This window comes from Vipera ursinii (assembly GCF_947247035.1).
Source record: "Vipera ursinii genome assembly, chromosome: Z".
NCBI lineage: Eukaryota > Metazoa > Chordata > Lepidosauria > Squamata > Viperidae > Vipera > Vipera ursinii.
Window position 1 is genome coordinate 110,425,074 of NC_139517.1, and position 27,284 is coordinate 110,452,357.

Genomic DNA, 27,284 nt, shown 5'->3' on the forward strand with positions numbered 1-27,284 from the left:
AGTATATCTTGATTTATGACTACAACAACTAAAGATTACTTCTGAGCTCAATTAAAATCATAAGTTGAGAGCTATCTGTACACAGACAGCAGTAGACACAAATAAGTCTCCTTGTTCGTTTTGCTGATAAAAGTAGCTCAAAACCAAGTAAATCAAGTTACTGAAAGTAAGTTACAAAATAAACTTTTTGAACAGTCAGTTGATCAGAGAATCAACCAATTCTAATCAGGGAGCAATTCACATCTGCATTAGTGCTAAGGCCCTGTCCCTAAAGTCCACTGAAAATATTTGCACTTGTGACATACTGTGGTGCAGAGCAATTAAAGGATCGAATAGAGCTGGAAGGGACCTTCAAGGACATCTAGTCCAATCCCCTGCTTAAGCAGGAGAGACTATCATTTTAGACAAGTGACTTGTCCAGTCTCTTTTTAAAAACCTCCAGTCATGAAGCACCCACAACTTCTGATGGCAAAGCTGTTCCACCGGTTAATTGTCCTCACTGTTAGGAAGCTTATCCTTAATTCCAGGTTGTTTCTCTCTCTGGTTCATATCCATCCATTGTTTCTTGTCCTGCTGCTTTGGAAAATAAGTTGCCTGCTGCTCTTTGTGGTAACCTCTCAAACACTGAAACACTGCTATTGTGTCCCCCCCCAAGTCCTCAAATTATGTCTGATGGTTCCTCTCCCCAATGGAAACATTCATTGAGAAGAGGGCCATCAGACATAATTTCAGGAAGAAAGTACTCTTTGCTTGGCTGCCAAGGACTTATTCTAAATGTCCTTCACTGACTTTAATTGACATTATTCATGCATTTAAAACATTATTTGTTTATTTATATTCATATTAACTGCCCATTTCACCCAGAGAGGGAGAATAATTTACAATCCATACCACATAGGTGAAAGAAAAGTATTCTGGAACGACGTGTTGTGCTTTAATTAATCTCTTGTAAGACTTCTATGGTTTGTGTAAGCAGATATAATTAACTTTAACAGGTCTCTCCAGATAGTTTAAACTCGTGGAAACACCTTTTATATAGAAATACCTTTATTGCAATTCAGATGACGTTGTACAGCATTTCCAAGATATTCCCGAGGTGTCTCCAAGGTTAGAAGATGATAATGGTCCCAGGGTCTGCATATTGGGACCCCATGTTTTCTGCTAATGAAGCATGGCTCACTAGGGAAGAAGGAGGAGGAAGTCCATCCCAGAAAGGGGAGGGGAAAGGAAATACATCATATAGTAGGAGGGTCTGACTGCCCATATTGTGATTTCTCCACCCAGCCACGTGGTGGCAGCACACTCCCCGTCTGGTATTTCATAATACCACCATATAAAATCCCATAACGGTAGTTATGCAAATGCGAACACGTTTGTGGTTTGTTGTTGTCAGAAAACGCCTAAGAAATATGAGTAATACATCTGAGAAAAATATATAAAATAAACATGCATACATATAAATGTAAACTTGAGGGATATAAAAAATAAACATGATATATGAGGCATAAAAACCTGAGAGATACAAGAGGTAAATATGCGTCCATATAGGACATAAAACCTGAGATATATAAAATAAACATGCATACATATTGCAATAATAAACTGCCATTTCAGGCTGAGGTTTTGCTTGTTGCGTTCAAGACCTGAAAGATATAAAAGAACATGCATATATATTGCAACAATAACAATTGCCTTTTCAGGCTTCAATAGTCTGGATCAGGTTGAAGGCACTTTCCTTCTTGAAGGCAGGATTCAACAGGGAAAGCAATGAGTTCAGTCTTCAAGAGGTAGAAGCAGAATGAGTTCTGTAATGGGTCTGATGAAGGTTTTTATGGTGCCTTGCTTTGCGACCCTTACTTCCACTTTACGTACCTTCCCATCGTCGCTGAGAATGGCCTTCTCGACAAGTCCTATGGGCCACTCAATTCTTTGAACTTGTTGGTGTTTGAGCAGAACAAGGTCTCCAACTTGAAGATTGGGGTATTGATTTTTCCATTTTTTGCGACTTGTGATGGTGCGTACGAGCTTTTTCCACTCGGAGAACCGTTCAAAGCGTTGACAGTCCATGGTGGTTCTTTGTTCAAATCTGGTAAGAAGAGTCTTGATTTCAGAACGAATCTCCGGATCATTGTCCGGATCTTGAAGATCAAAGGATTCGACTGTGCTTTTTTCTGTATGATCAAGCAGGAACTTAGGACTTGTTAGCCAAGAGGAACTTGTAAAAGCACTTGCTGATAGTGGTCTTGTAGCGTGATCTGCAGGATTAAGTTCTGATGGAATGTAATGCCATTGTTTAGGCTTAGAGGATTTTCTGATCCGTTCTACACGATTGCTGACATAAACATAAAAGCGTTTTGTCTGGTTGTGTATGTAGCCTAAGACAACCTTGCTGTCTGTATGAAATTTAATGTCATGTATGTGAATGTCCAGCTCACGCAATATAAAGTCTACAATTTCAACAGCCAATACGGCCCCACACAGTTCAAGTCTAGGGATTGTGTGCTCAGGCTTGGGTGCCAACTTGGCTTTGCCAAACAAGAACCCAATGTGGGTCCGATTTATAGAGTCTTTAACCTTGAGATAGGCAACAGCTGCTATGGCCTCAGTGGATGCATCTGAGAAAATGTGAATTTCCCTGGTCTGACTTGCTGTAAGGGAGGCTGGAGTGTAGCAGCGTGGTATGTTGATTCCATCTAAGGCATGTAGAGATTGTTTCCAGGACTCCCATTTTGGGAGCTTGTCTCTTGGTAATGGTGTGTCCCAGTCTCTAGTGGACTCTGAAAGCTGTCGTAGTAAGGATTTACCTTGTATGGTGATGGGAGCTACGAAACCAAGTGGATCATACAGGCTATTCACTACTGACAAAACACCACGTTTGGTGAATGGTTTATCGATAGAGCTGACATGAAAGCCCAAGGTGTCGTTAGATAAGTTCCATCGTAGACCCAAACTTCTCTGTTCGGGGGGCATGTCCACTCCCAAGTTAAGGTCCTTAAATCCTTTGGCATAATCACTGGGCTGGAAGGCTTTCATAACTGCAGCACTGTTTGAGGCAAATTTGTGGAGTCTAAGATTAACTATTCTGGAACGACGTGTTGTGCTTTAATTAATCTCTTGTAAGACTTCTATGGTTTGTGTAAGCAGATATAATTAACTTTAACAGGTCTCTCCAGATAGTTTAAACTCGTGGAAACACCTTTTATATAGAAATACCTTTATTGCAATTCAGATGACGTTGTACAGCATTTCCAAGATATTCCCGAGGTGTCTCCAAGGTTAGAAGATGTATTATATTTTAGATTGTATTATATCAGTAGGACCTGTTAAGTAGCCCTATCATGTCAAGAGGATGAGGCCAGCTTGTATTTTCCTTAGTGCTTTGCACAGGGGAATAAAAGCAAATTCTGGAAAGGATTTGGGAAGGCTGTGTTTTGATTAGATACTAGGATTTTCCCCAGATATTGGGATAAGATCACCTTTCTAGATGCATACAACTCACTGTTTAATCTCATAATGTTGGCTCTTGGGATTTGCAGAATGTGCTAAAAACAATGCCATAAAGCAGGGCTTGCCTGGCTGAGGAATTCTGGGAGTTGGTGTCCACAAGTCATAAACGGGGCAAGTTTGAAGACCCCTGCCATAAAGTGTAATGTTTTCTTGATAGGATTTTGTTTGTTTTTTGTTAAGAGTCAATAAAGTCATGACTGTTAGTCCAGAGCAGGTAATATTTATAGAGCAGGTAATATTTATAACAAAGTATTTTAACATCCTTTTTTCTAGGAAAAAAACATCTTTCAGCATCTCCCCTTAATTTCTATTACTCAAAGAAATGGGACAAAATGACACAAGGACCTTATTGAGTGTAATTCTTCCCTCTCATGTTCCTGCAAAGAAAAGATTCTGGTTCATATTTAGCAGAAGAATTATATATTGGGAATAGAAAGATTGGCAGTTATGCTTAGTCTTCAAAGATAAAGGAACTGAACTCAAACTTCTGGTATCTAAGTGGATGTATCCATAAATATTGGTTAACTGTCTACAGCCACTAAAGAAAAACAGATGCGGCTTATTGCTAATTGCTTTTACGTGTTCAATTATCTGCTAGCCCACTCTATAAGGGAGTGGAACAAATGCTAAATTCCATAATCTTTAGTTTCCAGATCATAAGAAAAGTCCTGTTTAATGAAACAGCCTCCCACCCATTTGTGCAACATGTTGGCAACATTATTAGACCAGTCAGAGCAAAGGGCTGGGGAACAATTAAGCAAACACCATATTTTTAAGAGAATTATATGGCAGAAATTAGGAATAAGCATAGCATCCTACAGCCAAGAAAATCACAATAAGATTATGCTTAGAAACCAATTAGGAATTTTCCATCCTGGGCAGCAAACCAACCCAACCACCCAAAATGTCAAAATATATTGGTAATAATAACTAGACTTATCCCAAGATCATTCACTGAAGTCTAGGAAGGCAAGAATATAGAAATACAACAATGTGGATGGCAACCTCTGTTGTTGTATCTTGAAGCAAAAGCTATTTTTCTTTCACAAGGGAGAATCTTCACATAGGTGGCACTGTTTTTCATTGTCAAAAATAATGGCTGGAGGTACCAATGAAAGGCAGACCATTCACTGGATGGTTTTGTAAGGTTTGGAGGAAGGAAAACAGAAGCCACACAATCACACGAACATTGGGATAACAATATAAAAGGAATTATTTAATGCCTCTTTTTTTTCTTCTGCAATCTAAATATAGCCAACTAAGACTACCCATGAAAAGCTGGAGGGCACTTTTGCTCACCTATTTACAGGCAGCTGTCAAAGAAGCTGTTAGTAGAAGCAAACTTGAGTCTCTTGTCCCCAGTCTAGAGGATGAGTAACAATATAGCAAGACTCTTTTTTTAACTTAACTACCAGAATCTGTTACCACTGTAAAAAGTGATCGGCCCTAGAATTTTATAGCCTGGCCTTTGACAAATGACAGCAGCAAGGAAAGGGAAGAAGGAAACAGGAGAGTATGTATGTATGTATGTATGTATGTATGTATGTATGTATGTATGTATGTATGTATAGATATTGAGGCTTAGATTAGAACAGAGGTTGACAGAATAACAACTCTGGTCAGATTTTTGGCAGGTCAAAAATTTCTAAAAGAAGGTAAATTGATCTTGGCATTTTCATTTTTCCATGTAGTGGCCAAAAGCAATTGAAAATAAATATGGCGGGGCCTTTACTTTTCCCTGTGTCTGCTTCCTATTTTTTTAAGAAGGTAAAAAAGAAGTGAGGGAGGACACCAGTGGCACCAATGGATGCCCCTCTTTCCCCTACAAAAGGGTCTAGGGCAGGGGTCTTCAAACTTGGCCCTTTTATGACTTGTGGACTTCAACTCCCAGAATTCCTCAGCCAGGCATGCTGGCTGAGGAATTCTGGGAGTTGAAGTCCACAAGTCATAAAAGGGCCAAGTTTGAAGACCCCTGGTCTAGGGCAAGGGTAGGCAACCTCGGCTCTTTTATGACTCATGGACTTCAACTCCCAGAATTCCTGAGTCATGGAGTTGAAGTCCATGAGTCATAAAAGAGCCGAGGTTGCCTACCCCTGGTCTAGGGCAATGATGGCAAATCTTTTGGCCTTGGCCTGTCAAAATAAAATCCAGAAACTGCTTGCATTGATTGACTCTACTAGTACGATACAACAAAAAGAAACAATTTTCTGTCTCCCTCACATCTAGTCTGCCTCAGAGTCACTTGAAAAGCTCATACGTCGGAAACTTGACATAGTCCACCCTGAGCAGAAACACTCGGTTGCGGCACCAAGACTGGGCTTGAAGCAGAAGCCTAGCCATCCACTTCAGCCCTACTGCCACCATGTGAGCCTTGGGGAATGACACAATTGCCCCTCAGCTCAAAGCTCACACCTTTGGGCAGCTTTCTCTTTTTGTTCACAGGTCTCAAGGCTATTGTAGGTCCCACAAGACCTTCTTTCCAACTTTGAAGAATGCTCTCCATGACCTTTGTGGCCTCCCAAACCCCACAAAAGCATGCCCAATTCTCACACAATTTTCACAGACTCAAGCAAAAAGAGCAGGAGAAGCTTTCGAGAATCATTGTCGGGTGTTGGTAAATGCTGGGACATCACCAAAAATTCCACAGTATGTTCCCTTTGACACATGACATAGTTTCGCCATTACTGGTCTAGGAAGTAGTGGGTGGTGTATAAGAAATGTACAACAAAGATGATTAGGGCACTGGAGGCTAAAACATATAAGGATCGGTTGCTGGAATTGGGTATGTCTAGTTTAATGAAGAGAATGACAAGGTGTGACATGATAGCAGTGTTTCAGTATCTCAAGGGCTGCCCCAAAGAAGGAGTCAAGCTATTTTCCAAAGTGCCTGAAGGCAGGACAAGAAGTAATGGATGGAAACTAATCAAGCAGAGAAGTGACCTGGAATTAAGGAGAAATTTCCTGACAGAACAATTAATCAGTGAAACAACCTAACCTGCCTCCAGAAATTGTGAATGCTCCAAAACTGGAAGTTTTTAAGAAGAGACTGAGCAACCATTTCTCTGAAATGGCATAGGGTTTCCTGCTTGAGCATGGGGTTGGACTAGAAGACCTCAGAGGTCCCTTCCAACTCTATTATTGTTATAGTTGTGAAAATAACGTTTCTCAGAAAAGCAATACATTTTGAAGAGGGATCTGAGGGAAGAAAAGGTATGCTATGAATTCTGAAGCACAACTGCCAGGTGTGAGAGATGCAGGTATGCGTTGATATATGACCATAATAAAGCCTGCCCCATTACATCATGTGTCATGATAGTTGTAAATCAGGTTGGTCACATGGCAACTAGATTTTACTACCTTTTTTGCAACAGTCATTAAAATGATCATTAATGTGACAGTTGTTAAGCACACCCATTGCTATGGCATGGTTTTGCCAACGGTTTAACTTCCATGTTTTGGCAAAAATATTGTACAATGTGGTCTCCTGATCATGGAATACTACAAGTAGCCATAAATGTGGGGCTGTGTTGCCAAGACCCTAAAATATGGACATGTGACTGTCGGGGGGGGGGAGTGGCAAGTGTCAAAACTTGAGAATCAGGTTGTAAGTTTTACCTTTTCAAACAGGCTGCACTTTCAAACAGTCACTAAGAAACCCGTTGTAAGTTGGGGGTTTGTACATTCAATCATAATGAAGAGGAAAGCATAGAGGCATTTGAGGGCAGAAGCCTGTATCTTCACAATATTTTTGCTAGGAAGGCAAAGGAGTCTGTCCAATCCCTCCCAGGTGGCCAGGGAGAAATAGAAGGATGAAAGGGCCATGTTATGACAGGATTAAGCTAAGCAGTACCAAATCTGCTTGCCCTCATACACACTTACTTCCATATACAACAAGAGAGACTTCCTTTTTCCCAGTTGGAAATAAATTCCTTTCTCTATCTTCAATCACTCTCAGAAACATGGAAAGACAAATTAAAGAGCCCAGGTGATGCAGCGGTTAAAATGTAGTATTGCAGGCTGACTCTGCCTATAGCTAGGAGTTTCATCCTAATGGGGCTCAAGGTTGACTCAGCCTTCAATCCTTCCGAGGCCGGTAAAATGAGGACTCAGATTGTTGAGGGCAATATGCTGACTCTGTAAACCGCTTAGAGAGGGCCATAAAGCATGGTGAAGCAGTATATAAATCAAAGTGCTATTGGTATTGGTATTCTCATCTCCTTCCAGAGTCCTTGTGTTGGATCTGACCTTCCAGTGCTCACCCAAATCCCAGGAACTGTAAACCAAGAGAAGGCAAAGGACTTTGTTTGCAATTTCAAGGATGCTCTTGCAGCCTTCCACTGTTGCTGTATCACTTTTGTTCTTTTATCCTCCCTCACAGCTCCAACTGATCTTTGATTTTCCTATTGCTTTTCCCTAGGAAAATACCCTGTTTAAGTTTAAAGAATGGCTACAGAATTAATTAAATGTCCAATGGTACTCTGGATGATTCTGCAAGATGGGGCTTTGCTTCCCAGAATATCAGATTTCTCTTTATTTTAGATCAGACATGTCAAACTCGCGATGTCACGTGAGATCGCACAATGTATCAGGACAGTTTTGCCATTGCCAGCAATGGGGTGGGCACGGCTTCCGCGTGATGCATCTGGCCCGTGGGCCGGCAGTTTGACACTCCTGTTTTAGATTATTATGGGTATTTTAAACAAATAAGGCCAGAATGGGCAAGCAGAAAAGGAGGAGAATTGTGCATGTTCGCCTCGTGCGTCAGTTGCAGCCCTATTTGGACCGAGATGCCCTACGCACAGTCACCCATGCGCTCGTGACCTCCCGGCTAGACTACTGCAATGCTCTCTACATGGGGCTGCCCTTGAGGACCACACGGAGGCTTCAGCTGGTGCAGAATGCAGCCACGTGAGTTGTGATGGGTGTTTCCCGATACTCCCATGTAACACCTCTTCTCCGCGAGCTGCATTGGCTTCCAGTTGCCCTCCGGGTGAGATTCAAGGTGATGGTGATGACCTATAAAGCCCTAAATGGCATGGGCCCGAATTATCTGAGGGAGCACCTGCTGCCAGCGTAAATTTCCCATCGTCCTGTGCGCTCCCACAGGGAGGGCCTCCTCAGGGTACCACTGGACAAGGATTGTCAGCTGGCGATCCCCAGGGGGAGGGTGTACTCTGTGGGCACACCTGCCCTATGGAACCAATTGCCAACGGAACTCCGGATTGCCCCTGACCTTTGTTCGTTTCGCCAGGACCTAAAAACCTGGCTCTTTGAGCTATCAGGTCTGGACTGAGGGGTTTTAATGATTTTAAATTGAGATTTTAATTCTTGGGGCCATATTTAATTTAATTTAATTTTAACTTAATTTTATTCTGTATTGTTTTTAAATTTTGCCCTGTAAACCGCCCTGAGTCCTTCGGGAATAGGGTGGTATACAAATTGAATTAATAATAATAATGTTGTTACACTCCTGTGTTTTATTACTATCCTTTGTTCCATATTTCAATGTTTTGCAGCTCGTGTATAGAATAAGGAAAATGAAATATGAAGTTTCTGTTGCATTGGCAAAAGGACTTTAAGCATTGTTTAAAGACAGATCAAGATATCACACAAAGGATGCCTTCCTAATTCGATACAATATAAGTGGGAAGAGGTGCAGTTGAGTATTTAGTGCTCTCTGAGTCTAGTTATTTGCTTGCAGATATTTCATTACCTGACTGTCACGACGTCCTCTGCCAGGAAACAAAAGCACTCCAAAAGGAACGGGTGACCAGGTTTATTTCTTCTCCAAAGCAAACCGCGGTAAAGTCAGCGTTGAGGCATCTAGCCTCAACGCTCTTTTATCAGGTTACCACGCCCTGACCCCACCCCTTCAAAGCAAACCGGCATCCGCCCGCCTCCCCATAAATGCCCCACCCATCACCTTGCATAGCCACCACCCACTGTGTGCACCGCTGCGGCCCACCAAGCCCTCTCTCCGGTAAGCCTCCCTCATGCGCCCCAGTCCGTGCCGGCATTGCGGCTGCGAGCTCCCCCCCCAGTCCTTCTAGGCGCCCAGGGAGTGAGGGTGGCAACACGGGCATAGCCACACCCCCCTCCATGTTTAGCTGGGGCGGCCCTGTCTGTCCGTTCAGTCCCGCGGTGCCTCCGGTCTGTTCCTGCCCGGACACCGCCTGCAGCCCAGAGTCCTGCCGCCGAGGTGAAACAGACATGCCGATCAGCTGGGCGCCGGCCAGCTGTGCGGAGGGGCTGCGACGCGTTCTGCAGGATTCGGGCGAGGCCACGCCCATCAACCGAATGCCCGGGGCCCGACGGAGCCGACGGTCCGGAGGGGGTGCGCCGATCAACCGGGCGCCAGCCAGCTGTTCGGAGGAGCTGCGGCGCGCTCCGCGGTGTTCGGGCGACGCCACGCCCATCCTACCGGCGTCAAGCTGGTCGGCGGAGCCGCGGCGCGCCTCACGGCGTTCGGGCGATGCCACGCCCATCTCGGTTGGTTCCGGGGCTTGACGGGGAGACTGTCGGCGATCCGGAGGGAGCGCGCCGGTCAGCTGGGCGCCGGCCAGCTGATCGGCGGAGCTGCGGCGCGCTCCACAGTGTTTGGGCGAAGTCACGCCCATCACGGCCGGATCTGGGGCTTGCCGGTGGCAGTGTCGAGGCCCGAGCGGGCGGCGGACCGGCGGGGCTTGACACTGACTAGATAATATTATCAGTACCCTGCTCAGTGTATTACCTATATAAGTATTATCAATTGAAGAAACTGATGATATTGCCTAATCAGATAATGATACATCTGCAAGCAAACACTCAAGGTCAGAGAGCACTTAGTTCTATCCTGCACCAAGTTCCATAAATCTACACCCACCCTTTGGGTCTTTGCACTACAGTATATAATTTTTGGCTCTGATTGTTTAGGAACTGTGACTCTCATAAAACTCCACAGCTTAATGCTGAGCTAACAATACAGTATTCTCTTCTATTGGAGATATAGTACAGTCAAACTTGCAAGTTCACAGCGAGTTTTTTTTTTAAAAAAGTACTTTCAGCCTTCCTATGGAATTGATTTCCTGGTCTACCAATGGGGCTGATACTCTCAGCAGATCAGACAATGAAAAATATATCAAAATGTAAGAAGGCATTTTGGGGGGGCCTTAGAGTCCAGGTTCAGATGCATTGTGACCCACAGGCTTTATCACAACAAGTAGGAAAGCACAGAGATTGATTTGCAAAACCCTCACAGAAAGGCTGTCAATGGTGTTGTGGGTATAGGAACAAGCCCAAAATTTCCCCCCTCAAACCCTGGAAAACGGGGTTGCGTGAAATGATCCAATGGGATGTTGTGGCCAGAAAAAGAAATGTCCCTTTTAAGTCGAGATTCATGGAACCCTCTATGGTGGTTTCTTGGAACAATATGCAAAATTTTGCCAATATTTCTGGATGTTATGTGGACTTTTAGCTCTGAGATGTCACGCTATCTCCCATCCAAGTAATAATTAGACCTGATTTTTTATTTTCTTATTCAACCTAGTAATTGATAACCTGAGTCTCACCATAGTTTCTCAAAGCAATACAGAAAGGACCATTCATATTTCAGGAGGAACAATACTACAGGCTGTTTCCCAAGAATAGTTTTTTATTGTTAATATTCCAAGCTCTGCAGTGTAATATGAGATATTGCAGGAAAATCCCTCAAGTCCCAAATGCAGACATGGATACAGTCTGCCTCCTACTGATCACAAAGGATATATTATCTGTGTCAGCTGGAAGAAAACTTACATCAAGTAAGTCGCAATATTCCAAATTAAGTCATCATTCCAAACAACCATTTTTATGTCTTCCAAAGCCTTCAAAACCCACTCTTCTGTCTTTTGGTGGTAAACAACTCCTTCCCTCAGAATGGAATTCAGCCTCCCAAATGAGCAGACCAAAAATTATACACTGTTGCAAAGAGGCCTAAAAGAGGCTTCAGATTTACTGCAAAGAAGCCAAGATAGGAATCCATGTGGTTGAGTATTTGGAAGTGGCTTAACTATAATAAACATTATTTCAATAATACCATTGCATGCAATATGTTTTTATCCTAGACGCCAAGGCATTCCCTCAGTTGCGGTCTAAAGAGGATGCTATTTCCAAATGATGCTACCATCTTCCTGTATACATTTTCAACTTCATTCAGCCTTGGTGGTCTCCTGTCACAACTCTGACCCTAGTTAGCTTTTTATAAGAGCTATTGAGAGATGCTAGGTAGAGCTTACTGTTCTAAATAACAGAGACAAATGCCTCCCCTGCACTCTATCATGATTCAGCAAGCTGTCTTTCTTTTAAAACTTAATTTTTTTATAAAGGTTTATAAAACCATGAATTCTACTTCCATTTTAAGACATCTGAGTGATTCTGAGCCAATCACTCCTTCTCAAACCTTAGAACACGACAAAGAAAAACCACATCTAAAAATCTTGCCAAGAAAACTGTGTCAGCTGAGGTTAATTTGAAAGCACAAAAGAATAATAACAATAGTGGGACTTTAAAATAGAGAAAGTGATAGAAAATGAAGTAAAAGTGCTCTGAGATTTTAGAATTCAAACAGACACCCAATACTTTACAACTGTCGATAAGAAAGCCAAAAAAAAAAAAAAGTCTGGATAGTGAATGTGGTATTATTTGGAGATAGTGGAATAGAAGAGAAAGAACTGGAGAAGATAACAAAATACAAAAACCTGCAAATAAAAATAGAATGACTGTGGCAAAAAATAAGTAAAGTTAGTACAAATAGTATTAGGTGCCTTGGGTACAGTCCCAAAACAAGTGGAGCACCATCGGCATTGACAAAATCAACATCAGTTAATTGCAAAAGTCAGCTTTACTTGGAACATCTTCCATCCTGTGATGATACCTTTAATACCATCAAGCATCAACATCTGCTTATCCTGGGTCCTTTGGAAAAACTTGATAGATGGATAAAAATGCCAAATCTAGTTTGAACATCTGGCTGGCTGCACAAGGAGTCATAATAACTAGACAGCATGTGATTCATTGTGTTATCGTTTTACAGAGCTTTCTTTACCTAAACAGAGAAACAGAACAGCCAAGAGTGAACAAAAAGTCAGAGTGGGAGACCCTTTCAACTTCCTGCTGGCTTCTCCTTTGACTTCACCAGTGAACCTTTGGAAATCACTGTCATGTGACCACAACTAACCACAGAAATGCTGCAGCAACCACAATTTTGCAAACACAACTGGTATGAAGATTTATCTGGCTGGGGAATTCTGGGAGTTGGAGTCCAGCCATTGGAAAGCTGCTAAGGTTGAGAAATACTCAAAAAAGTATCCTCTTTAAAATCACCCCCATAGGCACTCTGCCATACCATGATCAACTAATATGTTTGTTATGAAAAGCAATCATTATTTTCTTTCCAGGGCAAATATGGACTTTCATATTTGCCCAGATCAAACATAGTAAAGATTTTGGGAGAATACATCCTAAACAGGTGTGGCTCTTCAGCACAGATAATTTGATTTAAGTCCTATGTGGATAAACTCTGGCTAGAGAAGATTAAGATGAACGTAAACACTGTAACCTGGTGTCAGGCTCACTGACTAGATAAGATTGGTTGTAGCAAGTAGGTTGTTCAGGAGTTTTATAAAACATGGCTCTGGCATAGATAAAACAAGCAAACAAATAACTGGATTGTGATGCCAATGGTAACTTAAAAACTGGTAACAACATAGTTCTTATTGATAACAACATGCAGTAGTAATATAATGCAAGTCACTTTGATTTGGTTTTGATTTTATTCTTTGTAATCCCACAAACACCTGTTCAAATTCACTCTGTAGCATGTTAAGCCAAAAGCAAACAAGCCACGCACTGGCTTAGCACAAGGTAGGGGCCCACCCTACAGTTTCTATACATGATTATTTTATTGCATTTTTCCTCTTTAAAGCCATACTCCAACAACAGAAGAACTGCGTCTAAGTTCACTTTATGTGGGCTTCAAAATAATTCCTTGATTAATCAAAGTTAATTGGGGAGAAAACCACAGACAATTACCAAATAATACAACTCCTTGCTCTTATGCACAAATGCATACTTATTATGCTATTTCCTTTGGGGCTGACTTGTGCTATGCAGAAAAAGAGTAAGAATGTTAAGCCAAAGAAATGAAGTGCATAAACAGGAAACCTGTATTATTTGCTATATCTCTCCATACCACATTTGCCTTCACATACACTGCTCTTTTTTGTTTATACTTTTTCCTTCTTTTGAGACTCCATCCAGACAAGACTAACTCATTCCTTCATATGCCTGTTTGGAATTCATATAGTTCTTCATATATATATCGATTATATTTGCTTTGCACTTCTGTGCATGATCAAACATGCTAACATATTTCTTTCATAGCAGTTACATGTTTTTGCATTCAGTCTCTATTTTCTTTCACTTTTTACCTGATTGCTTCTTTTGTTATTAAACATATTTCATAAATCCCTGATAGCTTATTTTTTGTTTTTTATAAGGTATAAAAGCATAGTCTTAATATACAGCAAGCTTTTGTTATTTGCAACAGGCTTATCTCAATAGAAATAATACAGTAGACTATAATAATTAATGGCTTGTGATTTCTGCATTTACCTTTGCTACCTTTCCAATAACAGAACTATAATAGTTCTAGTTATACAAAATGTTATTCCAGTTGTCAGATGCAAATGCCATTTTCACATCTATATTAAGTTGCATACTACTTCATAAGTAAATCCATATTTTTTTATTCCATCTATACCTTCAGTTTTGCCATTTTTCATCATTCTTACAGTATTAATGATTTCTTTGTAAACAAATTAGCATTTGGATGCTAATAGCATTTCTTTCAATACCATTCTTCCCTATATCAGAACGTAGGCTGCCATTACTAACCAGGGTAATGCTGAAATGATGCAGCATGCAACACAAGTGATACCCTCTCATATTTATGGTATGTAAATGGTGGGATTACTTTGATGATATTGTGATGCATGTTTCATGTTTTGGTCACTTTCCCTATGATACTTCCAGACGAAGCTCTAACACAACATAATCTCTTCATTAGCTCTCATGCTTTTAGCCTATATGGTTTGATTTAATATAACCATTTATCAGCTGTTAAAGTCAGCTCCCAAGTTCAGTTGATGGGGGAACTGGATACATAAGATCATCCAAGCAGTCCTACCAATATCACCATATATTTTTACATAGCAAGGTAGAAAAGTCTACAAACAGCAGATTGGAAAGAATGCAGTAATGTACATTCATTATTCTGTTTTCCACATTTTTTAGAAAAGCAATGGCCTTGTGGGATTTGTTTTGTTTGACCTACCGGTAATAGTATGAATTAGTGTTTGTTGTGTTGAATCAGACCAAACTAGGGGTTAAAAACCTGTCTTAGAGTTACATAAGAAGCCATTATAAAATTGCTGCCATATTGCAGTACAGTAATGGCATTTCAGTTTATTCCTAAATCACAGCAAATGTTACATGCTAAACAACCCTATTTGTTGAATGTATGTGTTTTCCACTAGTCACAAGGAGCACATTGTTGAACTTTTATTTCCATGTTCAGCCAACTGCTTTACTTTTTATGTCTGAACTGGAAAATGGTGCTCAGTATTTACTATAATTGATAAGCCATATTCAAACCATAGCCAATAGTCCTGATTTGTTTCCTTAATCCATAGTTCTTGTTTCAGACCCAATAGATTAAAATAAAAAGTTAATTAAAAATAAAATGTTTCTGAAAACTTACTCTAGCTTTACTAGGACAGATATGGATCATAGCTCAAAGGATGTGCGTTATTAATGATGAAACACAAAGTGGTGATTAGCATTATGCATGATCCATTACAGTATCTGACAAAACATAGAATAGAACACATGTTCATTTTTTAATTTCTTTGGTTCCTGGCGGAATTATTGTTTTGCCTGTCAAATATAGAAAATATTACTATGCTGTATTCCAACTTACTAAATGTTTTCCAATAGCATCACCTACTGGGGGGTTAACAGAAATACTCAAGAATATTATCCCAAATTCAGGAAGAGTAAAATCAAATTATTTTTCTCAAAATCTGTTACCTTTTATGACTATCTTCTTTATATGAGCTTTAGTCTACTCTCTTCTAAAAGGTATGAGTGAATTGTTTTCCCACATGATATAATAAAAAGTAGCTTCTCAACAATCTGTCTTTATCTGTTATCTGTTACTTATTCTCAAATAATGTTTGTACCAATAAACTTGATGGACTAACAAGCTGGAATAAATCCACATCCTACAAATAAACAAACAAAAGCTTCTTTGTTCCTTGCCCTATGATGGGTCCTCTAACGTGCTGCCAAGATAACAATTAAAAACAGCTGGATATATCTCAAATGTTCCAACTTTGTTTAAAAATGCATTGAATTGTTAAAAAGGAAAATCCCAGTCCAAGCCTGGAATAGCACTAATATTTATGAGTTGTCAATATGTACAGAATTTACTGTAAGATCTATTGTGTGCCATAGATACAATCAGCTGGAGATTCTGAGACACGTTTTACATTATATTTACACATTTGTTTTTGACAAAGAAAATGTTCAAGGTATAAGGGTGTTCAGCTATCGAGGAGAAGAAATATTTGAAACAGGAAAAAGAGGAACACGCTTGAAGCACAAACTACTTTGTGGGCAGCTGTGTGCTGTGTTTTCTTGGAGATCTTAATCTGCCTTCTTCCTGCCGTTTTCCATACATGGGTTGGGCAAACTACATCATCTTCTCAGACATAAAAAGTAGAGTTCTGCATTAAAGTATACCTCTCACTAACACTTTATCCATAAAGCTCTGTGCTGCAAAAGATTTATTTGAGCTGTAGTATCCACAAGAAGACCTGCTAAATTTCCTTTGATATTCTTCCTGGTTGGTAGGAAACAGTCAGGAGCAGTATAATAGACAGCTTGGGTATTGCAGAGAAATGGTAGTGCAGTGGTTAGAATGCAGTACTGCAGGCTACTGACTGCCAGCTGCCTGCAGTTCAGCAGTTTGATTCTCACTGGCTGAAGATTGACTCAGCCTTCCATCCTTTCGAGGTCAGTAAAAAGAGGACTCACACTGTTGGGGTCAACATGCTGACTGTAAATCGCTTAGAGAAGCCCTGTGAAGCGGAATATAAACCTAAGTGCTATTGCTACTAGTGTTGCATTGTTCTAGGTGAGCCTTCTAAGTTGGTGGATAGGTTTGCAGAATATAAAACATGTGAGCCTTCAACTTGTCATCTTTTAAAAGTTTTACACATGCATACCTCTTGGTCTTCTGAAAGGGCCTGAAAACCTGACTCTGTCAACTGGCTTGGGATCTTGATGGGGGTGTCCCATTTTGGAAGTGGCTAGTAGATTAGATGAATATGCCACCTGGATTTTCTCTACACATTGGTTCTTTTATCCACTTTGTTGTTAATTTTAATGTTTTACTCTCCGTGAACATATTTTTTTTAAATTCCATTTATATCCCGCCCTTCTCCGAAGACTCAGGGCGGCTTACAAGCTTAGCAGTAGCCTTGATGTTCTTAGCCTTCTAATTGTTTTATATTACTTATGGCATTGCAAGCCGCCCAGAGTGGCTTGATGGTTAGATGGAAGGAATATAAATTTAATAAATAAAATAAAATACTTTCACATTTGGAAATTATTAAGAAAAAGTAGGCCTGTGAAATTTGTGGTGGAAAAATCTGAATGCAAAAAAGCAAGGTTTTTATATGGATTTTTGCATCCCAAATGTGATGCTTAGTAAAAAAAAAAACCTCTTAAATTGGGGTGGGGGGAAGTGCTTTGTTCTGCAGCATACCAGTTTTCTACCTGTAGTCTTCATAATCAGAGTTTAGAAGAAAAGTGGCAGAAGCAACAGATACATAATTGTGCTCATCATGGTGCCATGCTGTTTTTTAACATAAAACACTTTGTAAAAAGCTATCTCTCAGCTGTAAATTTGCAAGCAATGTATGCATTTATTATAAAATACCACTCCTTGTTTAGAGGTCAACTCTAGGACCAGAATTTCTACTGCTAAGAGAATCGTGCCCAATTTGATGACTTTTTACTACGGTTATTAAGTGAATGATGCAGTCATTAAGTGAATCATCTTTTCCCACTGACTTTGCTTATTAGAAGCCAGCTGAGAAGGTTGCAAATGATGATCACATGATCCTGGGACTCTGCAACTGTCATAAATTCATGCCAGTTGCCAAGCAGCTGAATTTTGTTTGTGTGACCATAGGGATGCTTCGAGGGTCATAAGCACGAGGACTGACATAAGTCACATTATTCAGTGTAACCATCGCTAAATGAATGGTTGTAAGTTGAGAACTACCTGAATATAGTATTCAGCATCACTGCCCTGGTGTCTCTACTACTATGTATGTTAGAAGAATGAGGGCTGCATAAAGCTTGTCTCTTGAAAACCAGATTGTGAGGAAAACCTTCAAGGTCACTAAATCTCCTTTGAATGCAATGGGCCTGTTTTGGTTTCTTCAATCTGAAGCTGAGCAAGGCTGGCTGCTGTCAGGAACAGGCCAACAATAATACTGGGGCTAAAAATTGTCATGTGAATATTGGGGGAGTTTTAGCAAAGGCTGGGCTTTTTCTTGTGCTTTCACATCTGTGTTGGATTAAGAGCCCATCCAGATGATTTTGCTAAAATCAGCAGTGTTCTTGAGTGTATTTACTTTATCAGACAAGAAACCATTAATTTATTTTCTGAGTCTTCAGTATAAATAGATCTAAGCTCCTTAATGTGAAACCCCTTTGCTTTCTTCATCTTTTTTTACAGCTTTTAAATTTTGCATCAGAATTAAGCTTGCCAGTTAGGTTATGGATGTACAGCAGCTAAATCATGATTTATTTCATTAGGGTTTTTTTTTTAAAATAATCCACAACAGGCTATGTGTTCACACATCATATTAAACCCATGATTTACAAACTGCAGTATGCTACACCAAAATGTAAGAGACCCCATTATAAATAAGCATGATATATAAATCCAGTCATTGCATCACTTCATCTATCACATCTTTCTTGAATGACATCAGCAGAAATATAACTTAAAGAAACTACTTTACAGCTTATACCTGTGTTCAGTCACACTTGCTTTACATCTTTGTTGCTCTTGGCCAAAGAGCAGCTGTAAACTGGTGATTGACAATCTGCTAGCATCCTGAGAACCTCTGTATTCCAGAGGTTGACCAAGTGTGAGTCAGAATTGCCTACCAAATTGTCGGGAAGATCCACACTTAGATTATAAAAACCCTCCTAATCCATTAGTTGCTTGTTGCAGGCCATTCATACAGTTCTAATTTTCAGAGGTCCAGGCGAGCTAAGATCTAGACCTTGATCAGAAAGAGATCTGATCACATCAGGGGACAGATATTAATGTCTTCTCTATTCATATCACATCTCATTCACCCACAAGTTAAGTCCAGAACAAGGGAGGATCTGCTCTATATAACCTACACAATTTGATTTGATTTATTATATTTATATGCCGCCCTTCTCCCTAAGGACTCAGGGCGGCTCACAACAATAAAAACTAAAAAAGAACATGAAAAAAAAGAATTAAACAGTAGATATATTCAATACATAGTAATTTAACCCCATAAAACCAAATTTAAAACCATAGTCATGACCATAGTCATGACAACCATGACAAAACCTTGGCTGCCTTTAAGGTCAAGAAATCCTGCAGGCTCTGAAATCTCTTTCTAAAAGACGAAGTTTGAACTCACTCAAATCCGTAAGCCTTGAATCTTGAGATGAGGTTCAAGAGGTTATGAAGTGACAAAATGGCAACCAGTCCTTTGTAGAGCAGCTTTGCAATGTTTTCACAAAAACTCTTCTCCTCAACCTTGTGTCACAGCCGTTGCACGATCTGAAACTTGTCTGGTAAGATTTGTGACAGAGCTATATCCCTTTTCTTATCTAGCCAGATCTCAGTATATACATCAAATTTCTATGCTCATCTACCACCAAGCCCTCGATGAATGGGGTCCTATGATGTCCAGCTATGGCTGGAGATAAAGGTATCCCACAGTTTGGCAACCTGGGGCAATGGCATAAAAGAAGTGACCTGGTAGTTCTTGCTATACTTTGCCCACTACAGTCACAATTAAATTCCTCAGTTAGGCCCCCATCATCTTTCAGTGATCCCTTTTCCATAACACTTCCCACGAAGTCCTGACCTACAGACATCTCAGTAGCTTTGGCCTTCAGTGGGCCAAACCTGTATTGTATGTGCACATTCCATCCACCACTTCCTGCAATCACTTCTGTTATCCATTCATAGATAAAATTATTTCTTTATTTACAACATAAATAAACATCTTAAAACCAAATTCTGTGTAGCTTATAGACTAAAAATGAAAATAATATACGCTAAAACAAAATAGTAATATCAAAAATAGAAAAAGGACTACAACAGAAAAGGCATGCTTCTGATGACCCACAAGAGACACTGTTTAAGAGAAGGGACCTGGTGTGTGCCTATTCTGCCCACTCTGGTAAGATAATCTTGTCTCATACCACATAGGGCCTTCAAGGTGACAACCGGCATCTTGCACCTACAGACCTGGGAATAAGCTCACTGAACAAAATCATATTTACTTTTGATACTTATAGACTATAGAATTGTGCTATAAATATCTCAGGCAAACTGTATAAAGTTTTTTTGAGGAAACTCCGCTTTAATCAGAGACTGACTAAGAAAGCCCACTCTTGTTCAACTTCTACAAACAATATAGAAATAGAACAACAACGAAAGCAAGGGGAGTACCAATTGTAATAGGCACCTTGCGTACAATCCCAAAACAAATGGAGCACCATTTAAACGCCATTGGCATTGACAAAATCACCACCAGTCAATTGCAAAAGATAGATTAACTATGAACAGCTTACATCCTGCTACAATTCCTTCAACACCATTAAACAACATCTGCCTATTCTCAGTCCGGAAAGAACCATAATAAACAAGGTGAAAATTCCTGATTCATAGGACTGTTGCTATACCAAGAGTATGCCATCATCCAAACATAGGCCAATAGAGTTTGCCAAGAAAGAATGCAGCAGAGACAAAGAATAATAATAATATTATATAACTTTTATACAATTTATAACTTCTTTTCTAGATTTAGGACCACCACTTGTTGGGTTTTGCCTACCCAACATTTCTGAGAACACAGCCCCTTGAGAAAAGTGTAATGACAAAAAGGGATGTTGTTTTGAGAACTTCTCTGACAGTTGATAAGAGGAAGCAGAACCTTCCTGGAGATAAGACTAAGCTTATGTGTGTGCAACAAAGATGGAATGTTTGTGTGTGTGTGTGTGTGTGTGTGTGTGATTTGTTCTCTGATAAGAATTTAATGTTTCCTGAATTTTTCTCTCTCGTTCTCTGCTGAAGAGTTATCAAAATGATCTGTGACTTGAGGTGAGATCAATGTAAAATTAACAATTTTGTAAAATAATAACCAGGAGAAAAATAAAAATGGTAGATTAGTTTAAACCAAGGCCATTTTATTCATATGTTTTGGTGCAATGTATTGTTGAGATACAGAAAAAAATAGTTAATACAGTGTATTAGATTAACATAAAGTTGGTTCACTGTCAAGTTCCTCCAAGACAGGCAGGCACTCAATGTTATTTAATGCTTCTTCAGTTACCCCATTTTTTCTGGAATATAACTCAGAGTAATGCTGCACCCAGCGTTCTGTCTGTTGTCCTCAGTCCTGGATAACCTCGCCTGTAGCAGACTTCAGAGGGGCAGATTTCTTTTGTGTTGGACCTAAGACCTACTTGATGCCATCATACATCCCCTTGATGTTGCCCGTGTCAGCTGCTATCTGTATCCAAGAGCAAAGCTGCAGCCAATAGTGGTTAGCACATCTCCAGGCGGTCTGTTGGACTTTGCTACGAGCAGCTCGCAGATCCTGTAGGTTGTGCTCATTGGAACAGGCTTTATATGCAGTTAGAGCTGTCCTTTTTTCCTCGATGGCTGGCGTCAGCTCCTCCAAATCGGTTTCAAACCAATCTGCTGTCTTTCTGATCTCTTTACCAAATACTGACAAGGCGGTGTTATAAACAGCATTCTTGAAATATTCCCATCGTTCAGATGCGTTTGCTTCAGCCAGGCCTGGGAGAGTTTCCTCGAGCACTTGTGCAAATTCCTCCACTTTGCCCTGATTGTGGGTCTTGCTGATGTTAATTCGTGTCTTACTTCCTTCTTCAACTGATGCAATCTCTTTGTTTTCAATTTTATTTTGCTGCACACTAAGGAGTAGTCTGTATCTATCTATCTATCTATCTATCTATCTATCTATCTATCTATCTATCTATCTATCTATCTATCCATGGTCCCACAAGCACGAAACTGAAGACACCAGCCTGAAGATGATGAGTGGGACCTCATTGAAACGTTGCCAAGATACCCTCAATGTTACACAGGAAAAGACCCGAATATGCCAAGACCTACATACCTATACCCATACCAATTGGGACCCATACCAACTGGGTTTTAGGCCCGGGTACAGCACAGAGACAGCATTGGTCGCACTGGTGAATGATCTCTGGTGGGCTCGTGACAGGGGTCGTTCCTCTGTCCTAGTCCTATTAGACCTCTCAGAGGCTTTTGATACCATCAACCATGGTATCTTACAGGGGCACCTCAGGGGGTTGGGAGTGGGTGGAACTGTTTTACAGTGGTTCTCCTCCTACCTCCTGGGACGTTCGCAGTCAGTGTTGGCAGGAGGGCAGAGGTCGGCCTCGAGGCCTCTCATTTGTGGAGTCCCTCAGGGGTCGGTCCTTTTGCCCCTCCTGTTCAACATCTATATGAAGCCACTGGGTGAGATCATTTGTGGTTTTGGGGTGGGGTATCATCAGTATGCTGATGATACCCAGCTTTTTATTTCCACCCCAAACCAATCCAATGATGCCCTCGATGTGATGTCCCGTTGCCTGGAGGCGGTTAGGGTCTGGATGGGGAGGAACAGACTTTGACTTAATCCCGACAAGACCGAGTGGCTGTACATACCGGCATCTCGGGTAACCCAGTCTATTCCATCGTTAACTATGGGGGGTGAGGTGTTACCCCCGTAAATAGGGCTTGCAACTTGGGCATTCTCCTGGACCCACAGCTCAGTTTGGAAGATCATATAGGAGCTGTGACCAGGGGGGCTTTTGCCCAGGTTCGCCTGGTGTACCAGTTGTGGCCCTATTTGGACTGAGATGCCCTACGTACAATCACTCATGCGCTTGTGACCTCTCTGCAGTAGTCTACTGCAATGCTCTCTACATGGGGCTGCCCTTGAGGACCACTCGGAGGCTCCAACTGGTGCAGAATGTGGTCGCGCGAGTTGTGATGGGGGTCTCCCGATACTCCCATGTAACATCTCTGCTCCGTGAGCTGCATTGGCTTCCAGTTGCCCTCCGGGTGAGATTCAAGGTGCTGGTGATGACCTATAAAGCCCTAAATGACATGAGTCCAGATTATTTATGGGAGCACCTTCTGCCAGCGTCAACTTCCCATCATCCTGTGCGCTCCCACAGAGAGGGCCTCCTCAGGGTGCCATCGGCCAGGGAGTGCCTGTGGGATTGGGATTTTAAACTTTAGAATTTGTCTTGTTGGGGCTAACTTAACTTAATTTAATTTATTTTTTAACTTTGTATACCATGTTTTAACTGCCCTGTACACCACCCCAAGTCCTTTGGGAGAGGGGCAGTATATAAATCCAATAAAATAAAATAAATAAATACCCGCAGATTGTTCCACTGGTTAATTGTTCTAACTGTCAGGAAGTTTCTCCTTAGTTCTAGGTTGCTTCTCTCCTCAATTAGTTTCCATCAGTTGCTTCTTGTCCTGCCTTCGGGTGCTTTGGACAATAGCTTTACTCCCTCTTCTATGTGGCAGCCCCTGAGATATTGGAAGACTGCTATCATGTCACCCCTAGTCCTTCTCTTCATTAAACTAGACATACCCAATTCCAGCAGCCGTTCCTTATATGTTTTAGCCTCCAGTCCCCTAATCATCTTTGTTGCTCTTCTCTGTACCATTTCTAGAGTCTCAACATCTTTTTACATTGTGGTGACCAAAACTGGATGCAGTATTCCAGGTGTGGCCTTACCAAGGCATTGTAAAGTGGTATTAATACTTCACGTGATCTTGATTCTATCTCTCTCTTAATGCAGCCTAGCACTGTGTTGGCTTTTTTGGCAGCTTCAGCACACTGCTGGCTCATATTTAAGTGATTGTCCACTAGGACTCTGAGATCCCTCTCACAGTTACTACTATAGAGCAAGGTACCCCTTATACTATACCTGTACATTTGGTTTTTCTTGCCTATATGTAGAACCTTACTTTTTTCACCATTGAATTTCATTTTGTTAGATAGCGCCCAGTGTTCAAGTCTGTCTAGATCTTCCTGTATCTTAAGCCTGTCTTCTGGAGTGTTGGCTATTCCTGCCAGCTTGGTGTCGTCTGCAAATTTGATGAGTTCCCCATCTATCCCCTTGTCCAAATCATTGATGAAAATGTTGAAGAGCACTGGGCCAAGAACAGAGCCCTGGGGCACCTCAGTACACACTTCCCTCCATGTAAATGCTGTTCCATTGAGGAACACACACTGAGTATGGCCAGTCAGCCAACTACAAATCCATCTGTCTAACCCACATTTTTCTATCTTATCAAGGAGTAGTTTGTTATCTACTTTATCAAATGCCTTACTGAAGTCCAAGTAAATTATATCCACAGCATTCCTCTGATCCACTAATTTTGTCACTTGGTCAAAGAATGCAATAAGATTTGTCTGGCATGATCTGTTTTTGACAAACCCATGTTGGCTTTTAGTAATGACTTTGTTTGCCTCTAGGTGCTCGCTGATTCATTGTTTGATTATCTTTTCCAGAATCTTCCCAGGTATTGAGGTCAGGCTGATAGGTCTGTAGTTTCATGGATCCATTTTGTCCCCTTTTTTGAAGATCTTGGATGTCTCCAAGAGACTGTGTTGAGGCTTTGTTTTAAAGAATGTATTGCTAACACAAAAACTGTAATAGCAACAAAACTCCAGCAGGCATTGGCCATTTTCGTTCATCTTCCCGACTCTGAACTGGCCTAAACAAGTGGGCCAAGAACTATAATCAGCTCCAACTCTGGCATTTCTCTCCTTAACAGATCCCAAGTCTGACAGCCTTGTCTCTTGAAGGGCAACAATGTCCATCTGCAGTCTGCTCAGCTCCATGTCGATGACAGCTGTCTTACGTATGTCATCTATTTCTTGCAAATTGTCAGAAAGACCGGGGGTCATTGTCTGAATATTCCAAGTGCCCAACTTTAGGGCTAAATTTTTCTTATGTTTGTTGCATGGTGCAGAGTTATTGATCTGCTTGTCGGCTTTGACCCTAAACCTCATACACCCTGTGAGGTTAACAGACTGTGGCAGGGCAGCACCTTTCTGGCTGGGGGCTGCCCAGCTTAAGGCAGGCAGTAGCTGCCCAGTGAGGTACAATAACCTCTCCCACCATTGAAAGTGGCCGAAAGTGGCCTCTGGCAAGGCACCCAGGAAAGATAACTTCCCTGCCAAAATTCTGAAGTGCTGCAAAGAGAATATCCCCACCGCTGTGTGAAATCTTCTGTCTTTGTTGGAGGGAAGGTGGAATACCACAGGACATGAAGGATGCAAATATCATCACACTGTATAAGAACAAAGGTGACAGGGGTGACTGTAACAACTACTACAGCATCTCTCTTCTCAGTGTTGTACGGAAGCTGCTTGCCCGTGTCATACTGAAGAGGCTCCAGGTGCTTGCAGAGAGAGTCTATCCAGAAGCACAGTGTGGATTCCGAGCCAACAGGTCCACTACTGACATGGTATTTTCCCTTAGACAGTTGCAGGAGAAATGCAGGGAACAAAGACAGCCACTTTTTGTAGCCTTTATAGATCTTACGAAGGCTTTTGACTTGGTTAGTAGGGATGGCCTTTATAAAATTCTCCCCAAGATTGGAAGTCCACCTCAGCTCCTCAACATCATCAGGTCCTTTCATGAGGAAATGAAGGGCACTGTAGTTTTTGATGGCTTAACATCAGATTCCTTTGACACTCGAAGTGGAGTGAAGCAGGGCTGTGTCCTCGCGCCAACTTTATTCGGGATCTTTTTTGCTGTCATGCTGAAAGACGCTCTTGGAACTGCAACAGAGGATATTTGTCTCTGGACCAGATCAGAGGGAAAACTCTTTAATCTCTTTAGATTGAGAGGAAAGTCAAAGTCCAGCTGAAATGCCTACAGGATTTCCTCTTCGCTGACGATGCTGCTGTTACTGCTCACTCTGCCAAAGACCTTCAACAACGTATGGACTGCTTTAGCAAGGCCTGCCAAGACTTTGGACTAACAATCAGCCTGAAAAAAACACAAGTCATGGGTCAGGACGTGGATTCACCTCCCTGTATTACAATCTCTGCACAAGAACTGGAGGTCGTCCATGACTTTGTGTACCTCGGCTCAACCATCTCCAACACTCTCTCTTTAGATACTGAGCTGAATAAGTGTATTGGTAAAGCGACCACCACATTTTCCAGACTTACAAAGAGAGTATGGCTTAATAAGAAGCTGACAGAACATACAAAGATCCAGGTCTATAGAGCCTGCGTCCTGAGCACACTCTTGTACTGCAGTGAGTCCTGGACCCTTTACACATGGCAGGAGAGAAAGTTAAACACCTTTCATATGCACTGTCTCCGGCGTATTCTTGGCATCACCTGGCATGGCAAAGTTCCAAATAGCGCAGTCCTGGAATGTGCTGGAATTTCTAGCATGTATACACTATTGAAACAGCGACGTCTACACTAGCTTGGGCATGTCATGAGAATGGCTGATGGTCGGATTCTGAAAGATCTCCTGTATGGAGAACTAGTGCAGGGAAAGCACCCCAGAGGGAGACCAGAGTTGCGATATAAGGATATCTGCAAGAGGGATCTAAAGGCCTTGGGAATGGACATTAACAGCTGGGAAACCTTGACCTTTGATCACTCAGCTTGGAGGCTAAAGACACAGCATGGCTTTCTCCAATTCAAAGAGACACTTGTGCAGCAGGCTGAGGCAAAGAGGCAGTCCCGGAACCAGTGAAATCTGGGGGCTGGACTGTATCTGCCCTCAGTGTGGAAGGGACTGCCACTCTCAAATTGGCCTTTTTAGCCACACCAGATGCTGCTTTAGGACCTCTTTCCAGAGCATGATACCATAGTCTCTCGAGACTGAAGGATGCCAACGAAGATTAACATAGCCACTTCTCATATTCATCCCTTAAATAAGTTCTTTCTTTATATATAGGATCTGTGTAGAACTGACAGGCTCCAAAAACTCACACATGGAATATTCCACTAATGTCAATAATTCTTTTCAAAGCACAATTTAGCTGAGCTAAGAGGTTGATGGGCAAAAAAGGTTTTTACATTTCCCAAGCAGTTGGCCAGATCTCACTGAATTAGGAAGTTTCATCAGAAACTAATGGGAGGTGGGGTTTTTTTTTTAACTAATTCAGTAGTCTTGGACCTCTTCATTATGTCAGTACGGAAAATCTGTTCATGGTCCAGACTAAAATAGGTCTATCCTATTTTTCTCTGAAGGCATTGTCTTCTTCTTTGCAAAATCCTTTTTTGAAATGATATTGTTCCAGCAAATACTACCATTGTTACACTGCACCACATGGGGTCAGAGTGGTAAGAAAAAAATATCCTGATAACCTT